Raw genomic sequence first — 10238 nt, 5'->3', positions numbered from 1 at the left:
GTGCTGCCATTTTCTTCTTCAACCGGTAGACTTTGAGCTACTACAGCATTCTGCTCCTTGTAGTTCTCATGCCATAAAATGCAGAACTTTTACATTTCAGCGAATCAGAATTTCAGCATTTGAAATTTACTTTGAAATTGCAGTCCTGACAGCGGCCTCCTGCGGGAGATGTGGCCATGCGTTTCACGCCGAGTGGCTCTCCCCGGGCTCCCCGGGCCCTCGCGTAGCAGTGCGCGGCAGGTTGCCGTAGCTACAGCCGTCAGCGGTAAACGGAGGGGCCGCGGCGACCCCTGCAGGGAGAGCCGAAGAGCCGGCGAGATCCCCCCCCCCTTATCGCCGCGGCGGATTCTGCCGCGGGCCAACTCCGCGGCGTCCTAATTAAACCCGAAGTTCTGCCCGCCTTTCGCCCGGAGCCGGGTCTTCGGTGTGAACGCAGGGTGTGAATTTTAGATTATCTGGGGGAGTGGGATTCGGCCGTTGGGACCCCCTAGTTCATTTTTAGCATTCTAACCCAGTCCTCTCCCCGCCCCCCCCCGGGATGCCAGCGACGGGACCTGGAGAGGATTGAGTTTCGCTGTTAATTTCCTTAGGGTCCAGAGTCAAGAATGTGTACATTACACCGTATACATTTCACCACTTATTTGCTTTGCGGATGCCTTTGGAGTGACTCGTGTAACGCACTTTGTACTTATTCCCCTTTACGACACTTCCAATTTCCAACAGCAAGCCTCGACGTTCGCTATAGATTCTGCCCCGCGTATGTCAGCAACTGCACACACAAAATGGCGGGAATCACCACAGGTGGATCTAGAAATGCACTGATAGGTGGATAAATGGACCGGGTTTGAGCTGATAGGTTGATGAATATTCGAGGTTGGAGGTGTGAACTGGGCTACGTGTCAGGGCTAGATGGAGGCGCCTGTTAGCAGGTGGGTACGTATCTAAGGATGGATGTATGGATGTGTGAGTTGATCGGTGGCCATTGTCCAGTGAAAGTGGTGTCAGCTATTTGTCTCCCCCTATTCTCCCTCAATCTCTTTGTGCCCCCCTCCTCCCCCCTCCCCGTTTGCATCCGTCTCTCTCCTGTGTCCTTTTCTTTTTCTAAATCCCTTTCTTCGCGATCGCACTCCCAGCCTCTCTGCCCATCTCCGCTCTTTCTCCTCCGCTCCTTTCTTCTCTCCCCCTCCTCTCTTCCCTTTGCTCCGAAGCCCTCCGCCACCCCCTTTTTTACCTATTTTTCTCTCTTTCACCTTTTCCCATTTCCCCTCTGTCCATTCCCCCCCCCCCTCCACGCCTCTTGCCCATCCCCCTCCTCTATTCACCTGTCACTCTCCTCTGCTGGGGGTCTCCCTAATAATGCCCCCCCCCCCCCTTCCTGCCCTCCTCCTGGCCCCCCTCCCCTCCTCCACTCCTGGAGCATAGTGATACAGACACCTGGCGCAACTCAGCATGGCTTCCCTCTCTCCGTCCCGCACTCGTCCCCCCCCTCCCTCCCTGCTCCCCCTTTCCCCCTCTCCTTTGTTCGGCCTGTTTTCACTCATTCAGACCTCCATTTTTGTCTTTCCTCCACATTATCCCTCCATCTCCATCTGTCATTCTCCTGGCGTTTTCTTTCTTTTCTCTCCTCTGTGCCCCCTTTTCCTGTCTGTGGTTCACTATTTCTCACTCCTTCACCCGCTCCCTGCCTCTCACACACACACACACACGCACACGCACACACACACGCACACACACACACACGCACGCACACACACACACACGCACAAACGCACACACACACACACACGCGCGTGCAACACACACACACACGCGCGCACACACACGCGCGCGCACGCACACACACTTCACTCTCCCTCTCTTTTCCAGCGCCTCTCTTAGCACTCTCACATTCTCCACCTCGCTCTGGGCCACACAACGCCTTTCCAGTCAGCCAATCAACGCGGAGAGTGCGTCAACTTTTTATGTGACAACTTTGAGAAGAATGATAATCAGTCGATTCCCCTCGGAGAGAGAGAGAGCGAGAGAGAGTGAGAGAAAGAGAGAGAGTGAGTGAAAGAGATGGAGAACGAAGAGAGAAGGCCGAGGTAGAGAGAGAGAAAAAAAAACGAGACGGAAAGGGAAGACAGAACGAGGAGGGAATAGTTATTTTCTCTCACACTGTCTCCTGCATGCCTGGCCCTCCTCCTCCCTGCGAGTTTTCTCGTCAGAAATGCAAACAAAAGAAAACAGTATTTTTAGACCTTTTTCATTTCTAATTATCATAATGATTTGGGTTTGTTGGGGCCTTTCATGCAAGTTTGAATGTCTCGGGGTGGGGGGGTGGGGGGGGGGGATAGGGGGGTTGGTTCCCTGCGGTATTCCCCGTTGGGCTCCCTCTGGAGAGTGCCAGGTTTGTTATTGAAAGCGTTCACGCTGAGTCTTTCTCTCCATGAATCCACTCCCGCGATGCCATCTCCTTCCTATTTACACGAGCCGTACTCTAAATAAACAGAGTCTGCCGCGCGCCTCTGTCGTGCGAGGCCCTCTCTCCCCCGGGTTCCAGCCCTCGTGCGTTCCAGCCTCCGAATAACGACCTTGGGTTTTCGGGCTTTGTTTTTTTTCTTTGGTTGATATTTTTTGTTTTATCCGTTCTTGTTTTTGTCACTCTCGCATTCCGAAATACGCCATCGTTAGAAAATTGCTCGTTCAAAAAGAAATGACTAACCTGAATAACAAGTCCCCGTTTTGAAAGGCAAGGCTTTTTTTTTTGGTTGATGTTTGATGTGGAACAAATGAATGTGTGACCTCTGAAAGTGAAAGAAAAAGGAAATAGAGCTGGTTACTAACTCGCGCTCATGACTGTGTAAGCAGCCCCTCGTGCGCTCTGTCTGTGTCTGTGTCTGGGTCCCGCTGTACACTGACAGCTGTCAGGACGGTGATCGTCATAGCGATGGTGAGCACTCTTGAGACGAGGACTGCAGAGGTTGTAGGTGGACTGTCTGCCCCTCCCGTTTCCGTGGGCTCCTCTGCTGATTTAATTCGGGGCTACTCAGCCTCCGTCCTGTAAGCTCCCTTGCCTCTCTCTGCTTCTACTGGGTCTAGAAGGTTGATGATTTTAGGAGCTGATATCCCAGGGGTGAGGTGGAGCAGCAACCTCCAACTCTACAGGGTAACATACCTCTGCAGATACTGTGACCCTTTAGGACCTGAATAGAGTCAGTCTACAGATACTGTGGCCCTTTACAACGTGGGTAGAGTAGGTCTACAAATACTGTGGCCCTTTACAACGTGGGTAGAGTAGGTCTACAGATAACGTGGCTCTTTACAACGTGGGTAGAGTATGGCTACAGATAGAGCCCTTTTTTACAACCAGGGTAGAGTAGGTCTACAGATAATGTGGCCTCTAGGACCTGGCTAGAGTATCTCTGAAGGTACTGTGGCCCTTAAAGCTTTAGGGTTGAAGTCTCTGCCAATAAAACTATCGAGGTATCGCAGTCTTTCACCTCCCTACCAGGGTGTCTGTTCGCTGTCTGGTGCTCACTCAGTCCATCTGAGCCCGTAATGACCTCATTTTGATTAAGTCAGTGGTTTGATTAGATGGGATTTGACCCCTGGACCGCGCCAGCACGCAGCGGGAGTCTCGAGGAGCTCAGTACACGGTGTAGGTCGCCCCTCCCGCTCCGTGATTATCTCCTCAGTATAAAGGGGGCATTGTGGGCACGCGAGGGCCCTGCGCATTTGTGTCGCGGATGTGCCGGGCGCCGGCGCCCTCTCCGACACGGACGGGTTCCCCGGTTGTTTGTCGGGGACCCCGGTCGATGCGGCGGCTGACGGCGAGCGGATGTGACAGGCGGGGCGCGTGGGGGGAGAAGGGGGGGGGGGGGGGGGGGGGGAGAAACCCGGAAAGAAACGAGGACAGGCGTACCTTCCGAGGCGTCCCCCGGCGGCCCGCGTCTTACCTGCAAGTCTCGGCGGCACCGACGGGCGCTGACCATATGGAAATAATTACTCCTACTGTCACCGACTCCCCCAACACAAACACGCCCGCGCCCCTTCCGGCACCGCGCGACTTTATAACAACCTTGGGCTCGTAGTTGTGCCTCTCTTCCCTCTTCACGAGCTCCCCTCCGCTCTTTCTTATGCTTTAGCTTTTTTCTGTCTCGCGCTCTCTCTCTTTCTCTTTCTCTCGCTCCCTCTCTATCTTCCTCCCCGATGCACCCTATAAGGTGGGCCTGTCGCTTCTATTTTGGAGTTAAATAGCTGAGAGCACCGCTTTATCAGGCTGTTCGTACTGCCGTTTGTCATTACAAGTGGGGAATACGATCCAGTGCAATAACAGTGCCAGGGATGAGAACAGCGCGCTTTTAAAATCCTGCCTTCTAACGCGGCTGTCTCTGCTAAAGTGCAGTTTTCAAACTTTTTTTTTTTTTTTTTTTCTGTATGCCAAGCTTTTGATAAAGGAAAATAAAAATGGCTTCCATTACTGACGACGGCATTTTCTGCCAAGCGTATCGGTCTCCGCTCGCCAACAGCTTCTGTCAGGACGGCTCGTCAATTTCGACACCTCGTCACACACCTCTTTTGACCTTGCCCTCAGCGAAAATTCCTCTTTGACCCCTTGGCCATGCCCAAACAACAGCTTGACCTAGCCTTTGACCCAACTTCCCCTCTCCTGTTGACAAAAAAAACTATGTGTGACTTGTCCTTTGTTTGTAGAAAGTATGTAGAACTCACGTGGAAATAGGCTGTATGGAACGGATTTATAATTACCCGCGGTTTATACAGTGTGGTCGAGTTGTCACAGATACAGGAAGTGCTGTGACCCCCACGCTCCGACCAACCAATAGGATCACCTTCAAATGGTTTACATTTCTGGTCTGGAGATTTATTGAACTTCTGCCAGTACTAATTACCAATGCTCTTGGGTGATTGTTGTTACAGCAGTTTTACTTCAGGGCTTTCAGTTAATCCCCTTGTAGCACTGTTTTTACAATGATGCCTTCTTCCAGCTGTGCCAGAGTGGATATCTGTGTCTTTGGTTGCTGATTATCCGTCTTTATAATGTGCACTTCACTGTGAGCCACCGAGGATTGTCTACTGAATTAATACATGTTAATATATGACACACGCTAAGGTTGCGCACCTTGTTCCGTCTACACGGTACGGTCTGTTAGCTCTGAAGCATTCTTCGGCGATTCTTTCGCGTCATTAACGCTGCTCTGAGATTTAAAACAAAGTACTTCCCGCTGTATTTGCGAACGTACCCCTATTTCTGTTATCCCAGGAAATGACAATAAGCAGAAACAGCCGACGCTCTATTGGAGTGCACTACATGCCTCTATCCGTTTTGGACAAAGGGTGTCTGTGTGTACCTGGGATTAAAGCGCTGGCCTCGGGACCTGAGGGGATTGTGCAGCTGTGAGCAGCTCCACACACTGGAGCAGCTTCATTATCTGCGGCGGGCTCTCAGTTAGCACGTATTGTCGCCGTGTTTTTGTCCACCCAGAGACGGCTCCTGAGGAATTATAATCTGAATCGGCACAAAAGTGTGTTTTGTGTGAGTCGGGCCGAGAATTCCCGATGAAAACACCGGTGTTGGGGACAGGAAAAATGTTCCGAATATCATCACATTACATTATATTATATTATTGGCATTTGGCAGACGCTCTTATCCAAAGCGACATACAGTTGATTAGACTAAGCAGGAGACAATCCTGGAGCAATGCAGGGTTAAGGGCCTCGCTCAAGGGCCCAACGGCTGTGCAGATCTTATCGTGGCTACACCAGGATTAGAACCACCGACCTTGCGTGTCCCAGTCCTGTACCTTAACCACTACGCTACAGGCCGCCACATATCAGTTGGGAAGTCACTTGGGTAAATCATATGTGAAAGTGAAATTGTACCTCATGACGAATGATGAATTTGTTCTCAATGTTTCAGACTTCCGTGTCTGACGATTCGGGACATGTCTTTGAAAAATCGAAATGGCCACCGCACCATGTGACCTCGATCAGAGGGGAACGCGCTCTGCCGCCGTCGACCAAAGCGTGCAACGCCCGCGCCGGCTCAGGCTTAATCGGTGCAGGCAGAAAGTGCGTGGGAGTTAATGTTTCACCGAACTTCTTGCCTTTTCAAAAGCTGCGAAAAGCCGCATCGTGGCCACCTCGTATTGATTGACCCAGCGCTCCTACATTTGTGAGGAAGCAGCTCTTTATTTTCAACTCCGAGAGAGCAAGCTCCAGAGACACTCGGCTGTGCTAAATCTCCTGTCGATATGAGTATCAGACAAAATGATTTGTGAGCGTCATTTCCAAAAAAGATATGTACATATATAATTTCAGTCGCCGTGTTTTTTTACTTGATGGCCCACACGTGGTTCAGTAGTATGTGTAAGGACGTATCTGGATGCGAGCCAGGTTTCTGAAAGATTGACACAGTTTTTAGGACACGTGGCTGTTTTGCATATGATGATGTTGTTTCTTCTGAAATATGATTAAATTTTTTTTAAACCTGATTAGTTACATAGGGACCATAGTTGATTCATTCTATATTTTTGTGTAATTGGACTTATTTCTGAGATGTTTTCACTAGTTTGTAAGTCTTTCCATAACGGTGCATTTTCATAAGCCTTACAAATGCTCAGCATGAGGAGACGTTTTGATGCTCTGAGCCAGTTCTCAGGCCTTTATGATGCGCATTAGTTCTGTGAAAAAGGTTAAGAAAGGAATCAGTACGCTGCTCAGAGTGCTGTTGCGAGGCCACGTATGTAATAATTAGGTCCTCTTCAGTGTCTGGCTCTCTGCTGACATTCTTTAAAAAGATGCCAGTTTGTGTTTTTATTACAAAAATGAAGATGAAGAAAGAAGAAATCCCTTGCTGTGCCTGGTTTAGCTCTGATAATGTCAATAAGCTTTGTTAGCCTATAATGTGTTTTTCATACAACATGGCCAGTGATCTACATTCAGTGAGCAATTTATTAGTTAGACCTGTACACCAGCCTGTTAATGCACATTTTTTTTCGGCCAATCACGTGGCAGCAACTAAATGCATAAAAGCATGTAGGCGTGGTCAAGAGATTCAGCTGTTGTTCAGACCGAATGTCAGAATGGGGAAGAAATTTGATCGAAGTGACTTCGACCGTGGAATAGTTGTTGGTGCCAGACAGGGTGGTTTGACCACGCAGTTTTCAACAGTTTCTAGAGTTTACAGTTGGGGTGCGTCTTCTTTCCCAATTTGCCGATAGCCATGCTAAAATGATACTTTTAAAACGGTACCGGTGCCTAAATGGTGACTGAACCGATACGTTCTTTAAAATAAAGAGCAAATGAGCACTTTTTTATTGCAAATACGAAGAAACATTGAACAATTTGCTTAAACGATGCTTTATAATCCGAATTTATACCATTTTGCTTTAGGCATTGTAACCAAGTTTAATATTATCTAGCTTGCTAATGGTGGACCGAGCTAGCGTAACGTTAGCTATCGAAGTCTTGTGGCACTGAAATGAGTCACCGATATCGGTGGTGTGATTTGGTCCAGTAGGTTTCCGGTCATATAGTAATACCAGGTTTCAGTGCCCGACCCAATTACTATCATTGTGCCGGGCATAGCCTCCGGTCCGTAGTTGTTCGGTTAGCTTTGTCATGTGTCGGACGATTAATCACGGTCGCTTTCAGGTTTGATTATCCGCTGGGCGGTCAGGTCCTGCTGGATCTCCGCGTTTTTTACATGTGGATGATGTGAAGCCAGCTATTATCATTCAAAGTGTGTGTTTTTCTGTCACCTCAGCCACAAGGTATTTAAGCAGCAAATGAAGTGAGAATTGAAGTGTGATGCCTTTCGGATTGGCACATTCCCCAAGGTGCAGACAGGGGGTGCAGCGATTTGCTTATTTTTAATCGTTTTGATGAGTCGTGTCGCAAGATGTCCACAGGGGTGCTGTTATAGAATCCGCTACCCGCCAGAGTTTTTCCGACACATAATTTTACCGAGTAATAATAGTTATGAATTATTAGTTGGCCGTGCAGTGTGTCCTGGATGGCTGTGATGTGTGTTTGACGTGAATGTTGATTACTGAGACTGCTCGCTCAGTGCCCACCTGTACACACCTGTACACACCTGCGCGCCCCGCTCAGATCAAACACAGCTCCAGTTGCCTCTCAGGAATCTCTGAAATGCGAAACCGGGGCCAAGCAGATCCGATCTTCCCTCAATGTGCTTTTGTCCTTGGATTTTAGCAGAGAATCGGAGCAGGTGTTTTGGTAATGCACGTAAAACGTATAATGAAACTTACAGTTGCCGCAATGCTAAGTATTTGTATCTGGTCCTGACCATTAATCAGGGACTGTTGAGTGGGGGGCTAAGGGCTGGGGAGAGGGGTGGGGGGGGGGGGGGGGGTTAAGGGGGTACTCGGTTCTTGTGGCAGGACATCCAGGTCAGGGGGAGCGGGGGACTGGTCCGGGTTGAAAAAATGTTTCTGCTCCCCAGCCCTCTACAAAAGAGAGAAGGAGAATAAAGGAAAAGAAAGATCGACCCCCCCCCCCTTGTAGCACAACCTCTGCCCCTTCTCACCCCCTCTCCAATGTTATAAAGTGTGGCCACATGAATGGCTCTATTGTTGAGAGAATGGGGGGGGGGAGAAAGGGGGAGAGATGGTAAAAGAGAAGGAAAGCAAGGAGTGTAGCATTAGCAGACGTGTGTGTGTGTGTGTGTGTGTGTGTGTGTGTGTTTCATATTAAGTGTTTATATGTCTGATCTTTGTATTTCCTCGAGGGTGTTGATAGTAATTCCCGTGTTGTTTGAGTGTAGCAGTGGGTGTGTTTGGTGTTTACCCGGTTGGTATCAACAGTACAGCACCACCACGTTTAACGATCCATCTTCTGTAAACGGTGCTCCCATTTTTAGGACCGTTTACTACTGAAAGTTGCTGTGCGCTAACTGGAAAAATAGTTTTACGAGCACCTCTACTAATTGGGAGGCATTTGTGTGGTCCTACATTTTTCCACTTAGTAGCGCATATTCTTGGAAAAAATGAGCCCTGTAGAGTTTCCCTTCCCATATTTACCTCTCTGCTCTTCCTCTCTCTGCCCGTCTTCTCTCTGCCCTTCCTCTCTCTGCCCGTCTTCTCTCTCCGTTAATCTTCAGGTTTATTGGCAGCCTCCGTCTCTCCGGCAGGTTCTCTTTCGTTCTGTCCTCCCCTCCGCTGCCACGCCGTCTATTCCGGCGGCATCTCTTCATCTGTCCCTCTCCCTCTCTCTCTCTCCCTCTCTCTCTCTCTCTCTCTCTCTCTCTCTCCCGCTAACCCACTTTTCCCCCCGCGCCTAAGTGCGATTCTCGCGGCGCGTTTGCTCAGAGCCTCTCTCGCTCTGCTGTGACAGAGGGAAATGGCATCTGATAGCTGAGAGGACTCCGCCATGGAGGAGATAAAACACGCTGCGCGATTGCGGGCGACCTCCGACCCCGGACACCTGACGGTGGGCCGGCCCGGGGGCGCGAGGTTTCGGCTTTCGAGCAGGAGGGCGGGGCCGCTCGGGACCGGGGCTTTGACGCTGAGCCGTGACCCCGCGCCCCCCTCCCCTGAGCTTTGTGGCAGGACACGCTGCCTCTTCTTCGTGCCGGCGAGGGGCGAGGGAACAGAAAAGTCACGGGACGCAGTGATACGTCTGGTGCGTCTGCGGCCCTTACGTTGGGGAGCTGTCGGTGCGTGAGTGAGAATGCGGACGGCTTCCGTGTGAAAGCTGTGATTTGGGACGTTTGAAAGCTTTGGCAAGCTGTCCTGCGTGGCTTTGGCCTCCAAAGCGACGGCTCTCGTTCGGAGCGCTGAAACGCGTACCTGTTTCTTGAATAAGGTACTGCGGGCAGAACACTCAGCGGCCTTATCTGTTAGTACAATGTGTGCTGTTTACAGAAATGTCAGCTTTAGCTTGGCATACTTGCCAAATAGGAAATAAGAAATGATGTAACGTGGATTCATTCCCCCCCCCCCCCCCTTGCTCTCTTTGGCGGAATTAAATGTCACAGTCTTTCTGAGGCATGTAAAACATTCTCCAAAGAGGCTGCCAAATGTTTGCCGGGACAAGCAGGGTGACAGGATGTAGATGGATATCGCTGCCTGAAGTTCATCAACTCTTAACCCCCCCCCCCCCCCCCCCCCACCGAGCAGTGCATACGGCTCAGATCTCAGCTGGAGATCGGTTGGAGACATGATCTCTCGTGGAAAACACCGTCAGCAGTTTGCGGGTTGGGGTTGGTTGGGGAG

The 10238-nt window shown here is 50.2% G+C and overlaps 1 protein-coding gene across 1 annotated transcript in view; it reads left to right on the top strand.

Annotated features, from left to right (window-relative positions):
- Positions 1-10238, top strand: part of efnb3b (ephrin-B3b) — a 66864-nt gene that overhangs the window by 17759 nt on the left and 38867 nt on the right. The gene's annotated exons all lie outside the window — the stretch shown is intronic.

The sequence above is a fragment of the Conger conger genome, chromosome 3 (assembly GCF_963514075.1).
Source record: "Conger conger chromosome 3, fConCon1.1, whole genome shotgun sequence".
Lineage (NCBI taxonomy): Eukaryota > Metazoa > Chordata > Actinopteri > Anguilliformes > Congridae > Conger > Conger conger.
The sequence above is the reverse complement of the archived record's forward strand: the minus strand, read 5'-3'. Positions and strand labels throughout refer to the sequence as shown.